The sequence below is a fragment of the Aythya ferina genome (genome assembly GCF_964211825.1).
Source record: "Aythya ferina genome assembly, chromosome: 24".
Taxonomy (NCBI): domain Eukaryota; kingdom Metazoa; phylum Chordata; class Aves; order Anseriformes; family Anatidae; genus Aythya; species Aythya ferina.
The window spans coordinates 5,197,491-5,213,438 of record NC_140322.1 but is presented as its reverse complement, the minus strand read 5'-3'; positions in this window follow the sequence as shown (position 1 = coordinate 5,213,438).

Here is a 15,948-nt window from a genome sequence, read left to right as displayed (position 1 = left end):
ACCACTGCCCGTGAAGGCCAGAGCAGTCATAAATGCCTCACCTCTCCGAAAAGCAGTGCTGCAGCCCGTGTAGTACAGCACCTGCGCATCTGCCTGGCCCTCACCTCCTGCAGGCATCCAGAGAAAAGGCCGAGGTTGGCCTGGTGCTGCTGCAACCATCAGCAAGGGGTTCCTGAGTGTGCCCCAGTAGCAAGCCAGGCCATGCTGATTGTGCCGATGTGAGTCTGGGGTGCCTCTGTCAGCAGTGCTAGAACAGCCCCAGGACTGTGCTGCTCCGTGTTGCTAGGCTGAAAGAGGAGTAATTGGGTCTGTCTGGGTTAACAAAGGCTTGGAACAAGGCCATTGTTAGAGTTCATTAGCAGATTTTTTTTTTTTTTTTTTAAGAAAAAACTACCTCTAAAGTAAACATCAGTTCCCCAAGACCAATTTAAATCTATTTTTACTTCCATCCCTGAGAGTCTGGAAAAGGGTTTTGAAGAACACTTCTTTCAAAGTCTCTGGTGACTCGACTAATTAAATCAGGAGCCTCATGTGGAAAAAAATATACAGAGATAGATACACTTTTGTAGCCTCATTTTTTTGTTTCTTTCTGCAATGGAAAAAAAAATCTATTTTAGAGCTTTTTTGTTTTGTTTTGTTTTGTGCTCTACAAATTCATGAGATTCTAGGAAAGCTGCTAAAGCAAATTATTGTCAAGAATAGCTTCTTCCTTTATGAGAAAGTGCTCAATAGACTTGAAACACCACATAATTGAGGATACAGCACATGAAACTATGATGACTTTTGTCATCTGTGTACTCAGCCTTCACGTTTCTGGGCATTTAGCAGCCAGCTTATTCCTACTGTTCTGCAACTCTTTATGAAGGTCTGGCCAGTATGGTGCTCTCTCTTTGATACTTTTTTTTTTTTTTTTTTTTTTTTGTCTGAAATGCATTCATTTTTGGATTGCGAGCACATCTGCTTTTCCTCTTTTAAAATGTAAGTGGTTATTTAGTAATAGCATTTTACAGTTTTCTAATGGCTCCTCTCAGAGTGATTTGCAGACATTAATGACTGTGCTCTAACAATGCTCCTGAGAGCAGGCTCCACCCTCGGTTTTATCAGATTGCAAGCCTGAAGCACCAGAGTGTGTGTCAGTGGGGAATCCACATCACCCAATCTGCACCCACATCCAAGTCAGGGGTGCAGAGTCCGTCAGTGGAGAAGCTCTGAGTGATCTGGAAACTCTCTCCACCAACAATCACAACTTGGGCATCTGGGTTTTGTAGTGACCATTCCTAGCCCGCTGCCTCTCTACCCCTGTAGAAAGGTATGTGTGTAAGGGAATTCAGGAAACAAAGACAATTTAATGAACAGCATGAAGGCAGTGCATTGCTCCTTCCCTTCGTGCATTGACACGGTCAGGCCTGTGTGGCCAGATGTTTTCTAGCAGCTCTCCCCTCATTCACACACAGACATTTGAGCAAGGCCCCGTGTATTTCAGCCACTCTTCCCTTGGAAGTTGAAAACAAGCATGGAAAACAGGATCATCTCTCCCCAGCATTTGCCCCCATTTCCCAGTCCAAATCCAGCCTGCTGGAGGCATGGAAAGAGGCAGAACTCGATGTCAGCCCTCTCTGACAGGCCCCATGCTGACGTTTGCCATGTCAGCAGGCAGAAGGGCATCCAGCATGGCCCTGGGGGACTTGAAGCTGAGCTCCTGATGAAACTCATCGACATCTGCTAAAGTTCAGCCAGGGGCCTCAGAAGAGGCTCTCCATGAGGAACAAGATACCTTCATTTGGAGGGAGGGTGTCAGCATCCTGTCCTGAATTATAAACATCTCTGGAGTAATAGAAGCTATTGTTCCTACAAATAGCAGAATAGCAGCCCCTCCTGAAACTTCCTATTGAATGGGGTATCAATGGATGAACAACAGAGGGAAGTGACTTGCTGAACTTTTCAATTTGATTCACCATTTGTGAAGTTAATACAAAAAAAAATACTGCTTGCACAAAGCTTTTATTCTCCCAGCATGCAAAGGATTAGCTGTAATTAAAGCTGTACAGATGAGTGTGCCTGGATGAGTTGCACCTGAAGCATGTTCAGTCCTGTTACAGTCTTGACTGCTGTTTTGTCTGTCAGTTTGCTTCATGGAGAGCAATATCAAAGAAGTATCTGAAATAGGATACCTGTGAAAAATAAAATTACTTGCAAGTGTTTTATAGGTTTTTTTTTACATTACAATTCCATCTTTCATTCAGTAAATGTTTTTTAAAAAATGTTCCCTTATGCTTTCTGCTTAGAAAGGATAATAAAATTGAACAGAACGTGGTTGTGAATTTTAAGTCCTCCCAAATACAGAAAATCTTCAAGACCTAGACAGTGAAGTGACCAAGAATAAAGCTAGATACCATTTCCCAAGCACAGCTCTAAATTTTGAGTTCATTCCAAAGTCATCCAACTCATCCACTGGAGAGGTTCTGTGGACAAAAGTTTGTGCCTTTTCGGCACGATATTTTTGCAGGAGGTCCTTAGTGCAGGAGTTCCTAAATTATCATATATGAACCACTCATGATACTTTAGCCACTACAAAGGGGTGCTGGACTTAACACAGTGCAGGGAACTCCTAGGCTGGCTAGTCAAAGTGAAGCCGGTCTTCTGATCCTGGGGCTTTCAGTCTAGCAGATGGAGGCTTGATAGGTTCAATGACATAGTCTGAACTGCTGCAGCAGTGATCCTAATTAACTGCTGGAATAACATACACACACGGGCTGGTGCAAGATTCTCCATCACTGAAAAAAAACTTTAGATGAACAATGTTTGAAAAAGGACTTAGTTCAGGGAATTTTTCTGTCCAGAAGGTTGGATTGGCTTGTCATTGTGGCTGCTCCAAATTTATTATCTGTAAGTCTTTATAAGATAGATTTAGCATGTTCGTCTTGGTCTCCATTCAGTCTTATTATAAAATTGACTTTATCTTCACCATTATTCTCATTATAAAATTGGCTTCCAAACTGGAATCTTCTGATAGAAGACTTTACTAAATCTTTTCCAGATATTGATTATACAATGATATGATCTGTACAGATATATAAGGTATATACATTAATATGGATATATTGTGACCTATATACTCTTCATCATAGAAAAAAAATAAAAAATAAAAAAAATCTCTCTTACAAATCACTCTGTGGTTAGATGCACTCCCTTCCCCCCTCATAGAATTACCATATACACGATAATTTCAGTTTAATACATGCTTCCAGTTGGTGCTTACAGGATGCTCAGAGATGAACATGTACAAACCCTGAACTGGTCATTAACACCTGTCTAATTACATGGAGAGACACACTGGGAAGGTATTACTTGTAACTGCTGTGTATGTGGAGCATCTCCTTTCCCATTGCCCTATCTCTCTCCTTCCTTGACCACACTTGAGCCTGCACTGCCAACCTTCTTTCAGCAGCCACCTTGTAAAATTACACAAACGAGGAGAGAAAATAAGTAAGAACCAATTTCGGGCCGTAATATAGCCCGCTTCCTCTGTACTTCAGATCCGAAGTAAGCCCAGTTCATCTAGTCACTGTATTAACAGCATTACCTGAAGAAGATCACAATCTCTTTTACGTTTGCCGTGGAAAAAATTGACAAAATATTCCCTTGTTCACAGGCTTCTTCAGTTATTTGGAGAGATTCAAGGGAATCACAAAAAGTACATACTTGCTTTTTATCTCTCACCCTTTTCCCAGCCTCCACCTTGATTCATCTTGTTATAAACTTTAGTGATTTAACACAGTGTGTTGTCTCCCGCTGAGCAAACGGAAAAGTGACAAGAGACAAGGTCGTGCTGCCCTTTGCTCTTCCTGATACACAGGCTATTTCATGTGTCTAAAGCTCTGGCTATAACAGGACTGGAGAAATATCAAAAGATATTAAACTTAAGAAAACAAGTCACCAGGAGACTGTAACCTTCATTAAGTGGGAAAGCAAAAAGATTCTTATTCTTGGCTTTCCTGGATGCTGTGCACTTGTCTGAACCCACAAGGCTGTTTTAATGTTCTATTTTATTTCACCCACTCTTGTTTGAAATGTTATAGTTTCAGAATTGAAAGCAATTTTCATGAATTGATAGTTGAGAGATGCTGGAAGGTGTGTGCGTGTATGCATGTGCCAGCCAAGAAGGCCCTCAGTTGTCCCAGCAGAGGGACAATAAATATGACCATAAATGCCAATAAAAACAAAATGCTGAGTTTTTGCTGAAGATTGATTACAGAGAAGACCTCTGTGAAGACAGTGATTATTGGTCCCTCATGGATATTTTATGCAATTGTACAAGCACATCAGGGCAACACTTTGATTTGTACTTTTGGTGCATTTGAAAGATAGCAGCAATAAATAAATAAATAAAGGCATCTTCTTAGTATTTGTTTTGTCCACAGTAAATGCAGACCTGGAAAGAAAATATGCATTTTTTTTTTCTTTTATTGCTGCCATTTCAAATATCTAGTAGATTTGAATGGGGAAATATATATATATGTAGGCTTGTATATATATATAGTGATATGCTTTACTCTGCTGAAGGTTTCAAAGGTAAATAAACAAGTTTTATTGGTTGCTTTTACATGTAGATGTAGTATTTAATAGATATATTAAGCAGTGATACAGCTGTCAGATATTCTAAGGAAATATTGTGCATCTCACAGCTCAGACTTACAATGTCATAACAAATCTATATTTTACTAATGGAAACAAGGCTTTCTCACATAAAGTGCTCAGAGCATTTGAAGCACATTTTCTACCACACTCATTTCTCCCACACTCTCCCAGATGTTTTGAAATTACACCCAATTGCTGTTGCAAACAAGGCTGTGCTATTGAAATGACCTTCATTTCCTAACGGTTGTGTTGACACATTGAAGCAGGAAATGAGACATAAATGTGGGGTGGAGTAAGGCCTTGGTTGAAAAGATACAAAACAGAAGGACTCTTTAATGGACCATGGTAGCTCTTCAAGCAAAAAAGATGCAGGACAAGTACCACATCAAAAATGAGATGTAAGCAACTAAGGTGGGACCTTCATAGATGATGTGTTGATGCTTAAATGCAGAATTAAAATGAGGCAGAGCCCCTCCACATCCACCAAATCTCTACGGCAGCCAGGATACTTTCTCAGGAGACAGTGAGTTTTAATCATTTCAGAAAGCAGAGAATCAAACCTGGGTCTCCTACATCTTCGGGCTATTATTGCTATTTATAGCCTCTAGTGTAAAAGGCTCTGTGTGTTGGAGGTGGATTTGAAATGATCTCACAAAAGAAGAATATATCTGTTTTTCTCTTTCTTCTCCTCTTTAGACAACGGCAGGGGCACCTGCCCTGTGGGGAAAGTTCCAGGTCATGAGACCTGAATGCTTCAAGTTTTGGAGCTGGCCTTGTTACCCTTATCTAAATTAATCCCTGAGGATGTGCCTGTAGCAGTGACCTGACCTCTGCTGCCACAGCTCAGTGCTGGACCTCTTTTCCTTCTCCCCACACTGCTGCAGTGCTTTCTGTGGCCTTATTGTGCCTATGGAGCAGGTAAGGCAATCAGGCCCCGTGCACCTCCTGCCCGAGTGGCTCCGTGGGGCCCATGCACAGAAATCAGCTCTGTGCTGTGCAGGGTGCTCTGCTCCTCTGCAGAGAGAAGCCAGTGGGCCTGGATCGAGGTCATCAGATGATCAGGTTTACTAAAAATGTCATCTGAGTGTAAGTCCAACCCACAGAACCAATTTCACTCACCCATCACTCATGTTACAAGTCCACAAGTCTGCTCTGAGAGATTGTCTCAGACAGAGTTTTAGAAAAATCTGCTGGGAAAGAGGCAAGGTCAATGCTGAGCCAAGCCAGAGGTGTCTTGTGTTTAGCCAGCTTGCACAGGGCTCGGAACAAACACTGCAGCAGCACGCTCCATCAGCAGATGCTCCAGGTTTGACCCTTCCAAATCTCCATGTGTATGGTTTTAGTCCAAGACTGAGCCATACCAGCAGGGACATACAACAGGGACAGAAACTGTAATGCTCACATAGCTAGACAAAATTAAATCTGGATTCAAGCCCACTTTTAATCTTATAGAAGATTCATATCATGCTAGCTTTCCTTCTGTGTTGCAAAAAGCACATTTTCATGCAGCTGTTGTCTTCTGCTCCTTTCTTGTTGATGCCAGGATGTAATAGCAGGGTTACAGTACTGGCCCCTGGAACAGAACAGTTATAGTGAAACTAAAGTACTAGAAGTACTAAAAGATATTAGAGGAGAGAGAATGTAATAAAAGATGATCATAGTCAGCTTTAACTCCCTATGTATTAATGGGCCAAATGCCACTCAAGCTGCAATTTAGAGACGTGATTTCTTGATGTGAACAATGGTTTCTAGGAAGAGTAGCTCTTCAGTACACTGCTAGAGAGAATGGTCCTAGAATTAACCTTTACTGCATATTTCCATCCAGAAAAATTTTTACTGGGTTGCAAAGACTTTGTAGTTGTTTCTCACAGATTCTTGGGTGGTCTGGATATAAATTTTGCTTGCTTCAAGAAGGAGCCTTTCTTTGTCCTGAGTTGTGGAGACATTTATAATACCTTAGTCTTTGGCCACAGCGGATGGCAAATAAAGCTCTCCAGAGTGCTTAGTGCTCAATGGCTTGTTGCTACATACTGAGCGTTAGTTTGAGATGTCCTTTCCAAATCCAGGGTTCAAAAGGTTTCTGTAGTCTCCGGATAGAGCACACATAGATCAGCAGACAGGGCTAAAAGCACCGCATGTGGCAGATGTGATTATCAAACTGCCATGCTCCCTAGATAAAGCTCCTGAAACCAAGGGAAGTAGTCAAAGTTTCTGTGAGCTTCCCAACAGAAGCCAAATAGAGGCTAAGCTCACCAGCTCTTACAATTGACTCTAATAAGACACCAACCCTAAAAGTCAAAATCTTTTATCTTCTTCCCTGCCAATTTTGAAGAAAGCTGGCTCAAGTTCATCTGAAACTGATGCAAACAGTCCAACACCACGTGTCTTCCTTATTGCTGTCATCTTGTTCTTACTCACCTAACCAATCTCTGAAACTTCCAGAGGGCTTCAGGATGGAGAAACTTGGTCTCACAGAAATTTGCTGATATGTGCACTTGACATACTTACTATCACAGTCCCACTAAACTCAAAGGTTTGCCGTTGGGTGGATTTCATAGAGCTGAGTAAGAAATTTAAACATCCTTGCATTAAAGCCTTTGTGAGAACCTCAACTTCTTGAGACCACACTCACAGGAAATTTTTGGAAACGGCAATGTCCAGTGAAGACAGAGAATGAAAAATATATCAAACATCAAGGAGAGTTGAACAGATGAGAGAAAAACTAAAAATGAGGAGCAAAGGAAGGATCTGAAGAAAATTCTTTCTGATATAGCACTCAATGATAAATAAAATATGTACTACCACAATATGCTATAGCAACCTCGCTTTGGGCTGTTCCTTCTCTATCTGATATAAACAAAGTTTCTGCTGCTTATTAAATTCATCATAGTCATGCCTCTGCTGCCTGGAGCTACCTGGTCTCCTCAAATACTTGCATTACAAAACTGCTTCAGGGATTTCATTTCTTGTTGTTATCAAGATCTGCTTTCATCGGGATTTCAGACCAAATCTAATCATCATGCTAATGAAATGCTATGTTGACTGTACACCGTATGCTTTGCTCATAGCCAGTATTTATTTTCTCCCAACCAAAGTCCATTAGAACAGTTTTCTAGACGCAAGGAAGCAAGTACCAGGGCTAGTAGATCTTTCCATCATTGCTGGGCAACTGTGAGCCCTGGGTGGGTGCTCGCTGGAACACTGTTGATCTCACTGTAACCTCTGAAGTCCGTGCCGAGTTTCTTCCGAGGTTGGTTCCCTTCCAGTTTGATATCTGAGTGTAGCCCCAACCTTTCTCACCTGTGTGAGTCATTCTATGACCAGCAGAACAGCGAAATGACAGGGCTTGGTGTGTTCATTTCTGTTCTTTCTTCTTTCCTTTGGCGTATTTCCAATGAAAGTAGGTGGCATTAGCATAAGGCCTAGAGAAAACATGGAGTGCCCGTGTGTCTAGCCACCGTAATAATGTCTCCTCTTCCTTTTATTGTACTCAAGCCTCCTGTTCTCTGCTGTGAGAGACATCCAACTGTCTCTGCTTTGTAGCACTACAATTGTCTATCTATTAGATGGGTTTATGGGACTGCAGCTTCTGTTAACACCACAGGTACAACCAGTGATGCAGCTCATACTAGTGTTGGAGTCACCTCTTTATTACAAAACTGTCCAGAATAAAGTTGTGCTGTTATCCAGGCAGGGGGAATGTTCTTGCAGAGATTTGGCTCCCTATTTAACAGACGGAGCTTGCTACCTTCCTTTTTCTGACATCCCTGGGGTCCACCTGGGCCCTGTAACTGGGCCCTGGCTATGGTTAGCAGCCAGGGCTTGCTTGATCCCAGCACCAGCACAACGTTGTCAGCTTGTCCTCTTCAAAGACCTTCATTGTCCTCTTCAAGACCACTTTGTCTTGGTCAACCTGCCAGTCACCACCTCCCAGTGTGGGCTCAGCTGTTCTGGGGACAGCATCTCGTGCAGCTTCAGTTGGATTCACTCTTTTCTCTGTCAGAAATGGGTCTCTCTCGATAACAGATACAGGCTTTGGGTGACATTGGATGGACTGAGTATTCACAGGGCTAGGAAACTACACATCACAGAAATGGAAAGGACCCGAAGGCATCAGCACTGTGGATAAGTGACATATCCATATGGCTACAGCAATACCCAAAGAAGGGCAACTGCACAGTTGTGTTAGCATAAGGACAGCTGCAAAATGAGGTCCAGTAGGTTCTTGGTCTAGTATGAAAGAGTGACCCTAAATAAAACAGAAGGTAGGGCTCTGCGTAAAAAACAAGCTGTGGTTTCCACCGGGGACAAAAGCCTAACTAGGAGAATGAGTCAGTAAGATGAGTAAGTCTGAGAAATTGAATAAACATTATATCAATTCCCCGTGACATATGGCACCATTAGACTTAGACCAAAGCTGCCAAATCCAGATCTTCTTGTATTTTGGTGTTTCTAAGCCTTCAGACCAGGGTAGCCAGTAGGAAACACCAGGTGCAGAGGCTGAAGAACATGGTAACAGATGGAAGCACCCCAAAGGGTAGCCACAGGCTGTCAACATTTCATAGTCAGAATATGAGGCAAATGTATTCTATTGAATTCTATTTCTCATTCTCTATTGAATCTCTCTATTTTGGTATGAATGGCATCTTCAAGCAAAACAGACATTTTCCTGAAATATTTTTCATCCGAAAAGAAAAGAAAAGAAAAGAAAAGAAAAGAAAAGAAAAGAAAAGAAAAGAAAAGAAAAGAAAAGAAAAGAAAAGAAAAGAAAAGAAAAGAAAAGAAAAGAAAAGAAAAGAAAAGAAAAGAAAAGAAAAGAAAAGAAAAGAAAATTATCCTTTCTTTCACTACTCAAAAGTGTAGTTTTTCTTTCTTAGTAGAAAAACTGATTTGAAAATGGTAAAATCATTCCTCTCCCTCTATACGTACTGCCTTCAGTTTCAGAAAGCAGAGACAAGGCTGGGGCTGAAGAACAGATAGAGAAAACCAACCAACCAACTAGCACTTGTGCAACAAGACATCTACAGGCTCTAGCTTTCACTTCTCAGAGACACTGGGGCTTAAAATTAATTTCCTTTCATGTGCAGTTGTAAATCAGACAAAATTTCACTGAATATGGTGGAGTTACTATGATGAGAAAATGATGTAAGAATGTAGCAACATCCGTTCTTCTCTAGTTTAAACAAATCAGTTAGGCTTAGGGTGATTTTTGCAAAATTCAACAACTTTTCTCCCTTCAGATCCTTACAATAACCCAGATTCTGGTTAGCCCTTACAGCTTGGATAAACAGCAGAATCTGAACTAAGACCTCCAAAGATAAAAGCAAATGGAAAATTCAATGAAAAATGAGTTTCACCTTCAGGAAAAATGCACGAGAAAACTCAGAAACTGAGATAGAGAAAATTGCACGTTCTCCTGGTGCAGTTAACATATGGTGGCAGTCATAGGGTTGGCAGGCATTAGGGGCACCTGGGTGGGACAAAAGAGCACCAAAACTGGACTTCACAGTAGGGATGCTGCGGAAGGCTCAAGTTACCTACCTTCATGATTTTTTTTTTCTGGTTAGACAGAATATTAGAGAACTTTATCATCTTTCACATTCTCCCTCCTTGCACTCATGTATGCAACATTTTTACTAACTCGCAGTATTTTTCTTTTCATTTGTAGTTGAAAGCTGAAATCAGTTTTGTACTCCCATGGAACTCTTCAAATTCCCACCCAAATTATTCTAGAGCTGATCTCCTAACCCAGAGGGGCTCTGCTGGCAGTATTTCCATTGAACATCATTTATATTCCCACTGAGTTCAGCGATAAAGCTCTCCCATCTGAATGAGTCAGGTCAGCATACAACACTACCTTGCTGAGAGAGTCCATTCCCAATCGGCTTCGTGAGCAGTTACCAAGTAAGCCATCATGCTGTTATGAAGCCACTCTCATTTGGATCCTCTCATTTGCCTGCTGAAGTATAACAAATTATTTTTCTCTTCCTCTTTCTTTTTTTTTTTTTTTTTTTTCTTCCAAATTATACACAACTGCTGAAACCTAAGCAATGGCTTTTGTGTGAATGTGCAATTGAAGTGGGATCCCTGGTACTAGTTATTATTCCATTTCAGTAATGGTCATACCTTGAAAAGCCAAAGGAAAGCAACAGAGCATAAAAGAGAAGCTCAATGAAGCAGAAAAGGTTTGATATGATATTCAAAGCTCATGTTCTGTTCAGCAGACAAGGTGGGAAACTATCCTATCCAAATATCAATGCTAATATACCCTCTTTATGCAGATCTGGAAATCCAACCCTTAAATATTGTTTTCTTCTTCCTGAGCCTTGAAAACCCAGATTGTGCATTAAGCACCAATGGCTTCTTTTATCAGACATTAACCACAAGGACTGTTCAGGGTTGTTTCATGGAGGAAGGGGAAAAGGGTGCAGTGATTCAGAGGTCATGACTGCTGTATCACAGTCCGCATGGTCAAAGAATACTGAGGTGGGAGTTTAACCCAGAGACCCACCTGAGCCTCTGCTGAGAGACAAACAAAGAAGAGATTTCTTTTCAAAAGATTTAGAGCAATCAGAACGAAGTTCCTGATCAGATTTAGCCCCTAGAAGTGACCATGTTTTTCCCCACTGACTACAGATACAGGCTTGTATTTGACCTTTTCACTGAAAACTTATAGGGTGGAAAAAAAACACCATATATGAGAAACACTGGTCTTCTGGCAACATCTGTCAATAGTGCTTTTCTCCCTCCAAAAGGCAGATCAACTCTTTGCTCATCCCCTTCCCAGGCATGTCACTGCAGGCTGCTTCTGACATGGTTCTGCCCCTCGGCGGTGGTTTCTCGGGGCCAGACCTGGCCTTCTGTACCTCGTGGTCATGCTGCTTGTTCTGCGGTCATCCTTATCGGTCTGCCTTTGCATTCTGCATTTCTTTTCTTTGAGGACACTGAATAATTTCTCATTTAGCCAGGCTGATGTCCTTTGACATGCTTCCTTCATTTTGGAATAATTTACTCTTCGCTTGCAACATAATGTCTTTAAAGGAACTGCCAGCTTTCTGGGTTATTTTTTCCCCCTATATGAGCTCCTACCTCCCAGTTATCAGGCTGTATCAATGTCTGTGGCTTTGAAGTCCATTCTGTGTATACTCTCTTCTGTTATCCTCTCAGTCATGAATTTTTGCAGCCCATGGACTCTCACCCAAATTGCCTTCCCCCTTCCTATTCTCAACCAATTGCTCCCTCTTAGAGTCAGGGCTGCGTAAGCCATCTGTGTAACTCCTACGTATGGATTCTCTTACTACAGGGTGTAAAGCCACTTGACAGTTTGTGTCTGGCTCTATTCTGCTAATCCTCCCCAGCCTGTGTCCTGGGGTTCATGTCACTCCTCCTCTCAATGCAGACCCTTTCAGCAAGTTGAGCCCCATGCACCACAAGCACCACAGCAACTCCTTCTCCTCCTCCTGAGCAGCCTGTACTTTTGGTGTTAATATGCCAGGCAGCAGAATTGTTGTACCCAGTGTTTCTTATGCCAAATTCATCATAATTTAGAGCAATGAGACTTCCCTTGGCCAGTTTTCCTGGTCAAGCCTCTGGTAATTTTTATGAAGTGCTGTGAAACAGATAAAGAAAACTTTTGGCAAATTTTAATCAGACAGCTTAATACAAACCAGGATTACCCACAGATATTACAATGATGAGGTCAAGATGAAAATGAATATTGAATGAAATGGCTGGGCATTTATCCACGTAATGAAACTACTTAGAATTACCACTGATTGGATTTAAAATACTTTTAAAAAGAACTTGTGGAATGGCTATAGACCCTTGTTCCTCGGGAATACAAAATCAAACTCTGAGGATTCAGGTGGTAATTTCCAGAAGGCAGGCTGCTCACTGACCACCTCCTGCACTTCCATCTATCCTTTCCTGGAATGCCTGCACCTGCCAGCAGAGAAGACCTTGGACTGACAAGGTCAAGAGCTCAGCACATGTAATCTAGCAGTGCTCACTTGCACCAGCCTGCATGCAAATTTGAGTCTTACATATTCTTCCAGCCACATCTGCTTATTTCCTGTTCTTTACAGGGGAATTTAAAGTTCATTATTCACTCCTGGTTGAGATATTGATAAATGTATGTATTAATTTACTATTTCAGCTGTGTATTTTTTTAGTTAATTACATAGCAACTTAATTTATCTTTTGTCAATTTGTTTTCCCTCAATAAATGATCTGCCAACAATACGTTATTTTTAATTAGCCTGCAGCAAGTGTCTCTATGAATGTAAATCAAATGCTTATTTGAGCCATTAATTGAAAAGGAGAGATCATTGAAATTCATATTGTGTTATTCTTTTTTTTTTAGCTTTTTTATTCTGAAAGGATTATGACAAAACAGTGCCTGCAGCAAGGAATTGACAACACACTGATAATCAGAAAGGAACAGAAATGTAAAAGAAAAAAAAAAAAAGAAAAGAAAAAAGAAAAAAAAAAGACTATCTATTTTTTTTTTCTAGCAGATAATAAATGCCAAGTACATAAAACAAAAACTATAGCTGAAAATTTCATTTCTTGATGATTGGAGAACACAGAAACCCATCTCTCCCCAGCCTTTCTCTTATACTTTTTATATATAATTTAGGGAGCAATCATTCTGGTTTTATCTGTATGGGAAGGTACAGAAAACTACCAAGACACTCCTACTAAAGAGTGTTCAGCCTGGTGTAGAGACTAGAAAGTATTCAGGAACTAAGTGTGGGGACCAGAATCATTCTGCTGCGTGCAGGGTTTTGCAGCTGCTGGGGCAAACATCTTCTGGATCACTGTTCCAGACTGTTTTATACCTCAGCCTGTCCCTGCCTCTTTGGATTTCTCTCCAAGGCACTCCCTAGAGGGATGCTAACCTTCTTAGATTTTCATCCCTATGGCAAAATCTTCTCTAGTGTTTGACCACTCCCTAGATAAGTGGAAGAACTCTGTTCCATCTGTTATTTATTCTAGAATTTTGTTTCAGATTGCAGAAGCATCAAATCCTGAAACAAAATATATATGCAGTGTCATTTTGTTTTATTTTCTCCATGGTTAATTACAGCAAGTTTTCAGGCTTTAGGTGTCACCTTAAACAAAAGTATTGCTGATCACATTTCAGCCAGAGAGGTGTTCGGGGTTTTTATTGCATTTTGTAATCACACAGTTCTCTCTATTTCAAGCAAAACATCACTGGCCCATCTGGCACATAAACAACAGTTCAAAAGAAAACCATTGTCTTACAATAATGAAGCAGGCAACATTTTTAACCTTGATGTTCTGGGACGTGTAAGTACTTCTTCAGGAAAACAGTGGTTATCTGAACTACCTCTTGGTAGTTCAGATTTTCTGAGGCATTTAGTACAATGGTTTCCCAAAGGGACCTTATCTTCATAATTATCTTCATTATCGTTTCCCTGTGCCATGTGTCACCCTATTTCACTACTCCACCTAAAGTGTCCTTGATCACTGTGTGACTTGCATGACAAAAAGTGTCAGGTACACATTATTTAGAGGAAGGTTCTCTGAATGGGGGTTTCTAATGAAATCTGAAGGAATCATTGTTTTTGAAAGAACATGTCCTGCTGTACTGAGATGAGGGTGCACTACAGCAGCATTTCATCACCCGTTGCTTTCTGCAGTGTCACTGTGACTTTTGCAAATGGAAAGCTGTTGTGATTATCAGTCATTTGATTTCAGAGTTACTATCACTGAACAGGCATAGGTTCTTAATTCAAAGGGCAGCAGGATTAGGGCCTGGGAAGTAAATTATGAAAAATATTAGAAGAAGCACTTAATAAAAAAATCACGGAAGAGCTGGAGAAAAAATGATCTGGTTTATCTGGGAAGTTTTAGTCCCTAGAACAGTTCCAAGCACTCTTTGCCACTTCTGTGTCATGCTCTCCTATGAGATCAGCATCCCCTGTGTTCTGACTGCATCATCTGCCAAGACTGCAATTCCCACTCGGTTGCTAATGGCTCACTGTGCAACCCCTCTGCAGCCCCAGGTTTTAACACCCGTTACTTCTGCTGAAGTCAGGGGCTCTCCAATAAGGTAAGATGTCTTCACAGTCCTGGCATCTGCCTCAGATGCCTGGAGATGCAGATTAAACACTTGAGAAAAGTCCTCTGCTACTTTTAGGACATCAATCCTGCAATCAAGCACTAGTGAAGTACTTAAACCTGTCATTCAGACACTTCCTAATCCAGTTGCCTCTGGACACAGAGTTGCCTCTGGGCACAGCGGGGATGGCTCTGGAGGTGTACCTGCTCTGACTTGGGTCCCCACCAGTCACAGTCCACACAGTACCCCCAACATATCACAGGTGCTTCCTCTGACATGGAGTGCTTCCAAAAGTGCATCTCCAGCTGCATCTCCAGTGTTTCCTTCCATGGGTCCCCTCCATTTCTCCGTTTTCATCTCCCATGTCTCATAATGTCTGTTCATCTCTTCCCTTTCTTGCCCTGTGTGTCCTCTCACGTCTCTCCTCCCAGGCATCCTCCCATATCTCCCTTTTTTCTCTCACCCCCAGGAGGCTGCCACTTTTTCCCCAAGTATTTTTGCAGAGGTGCCACATGCTGCTGTGTTTGGCTGAAACTCTGTCAGGCAGTGGGTTGTTCTCATCTCCTTCTCAGCTAGCTGGAGCTACCTGGGACTGATACCGGGCAGATCACAGCCTCCTCCCACACAGGTCACCACAGCAGCCCCCTACCACTCAACCTCTGCATTTTATACCCAGTAAACCATTGCAGCTCCATCCTCCTTCCAGATGCATTTTGAGGTGGACTGGGACACTTGGGCAGACTCTTTTCTAAGACAGCTTCTGGATCAGACCCAACAGAAGGGCTACGCAGAGGAAGGACTGCTGCTTGGGATCCTGCGGGAGCTGGGGTGAGTCTGTGCTTAGCAGCTGTGATGCTACAGAAGCACTCCAGCTGACATTTAGGAATGGGGAGGATTTTCCCATCCAAAATGTAGAGCCAACAGCAAAGACACCAAGACCCAAGACAACTCCCTAAGAGCCAGCATGAACCAGAAGTTGTGCTCTCACAGGGCTGAAGCAGGTGGGGCAGGAGTAAAGGCAGGAGTCCTTCTGGACTTGTGCTGCTCTATCCAAACGGAGCTGCTCTGTGCCAGAAGGAAGCAGAGAGGTGAAGGTTTCTGCACCAGGACATACAACACGGCACACAAAACCACTTCAGTACCTGCAAAATTCTGGTGACTCATGGCTTAGGCATCTACAAACAGTTCTGAGGATCTAAACTTTGGACTGAGGCATAGCGATT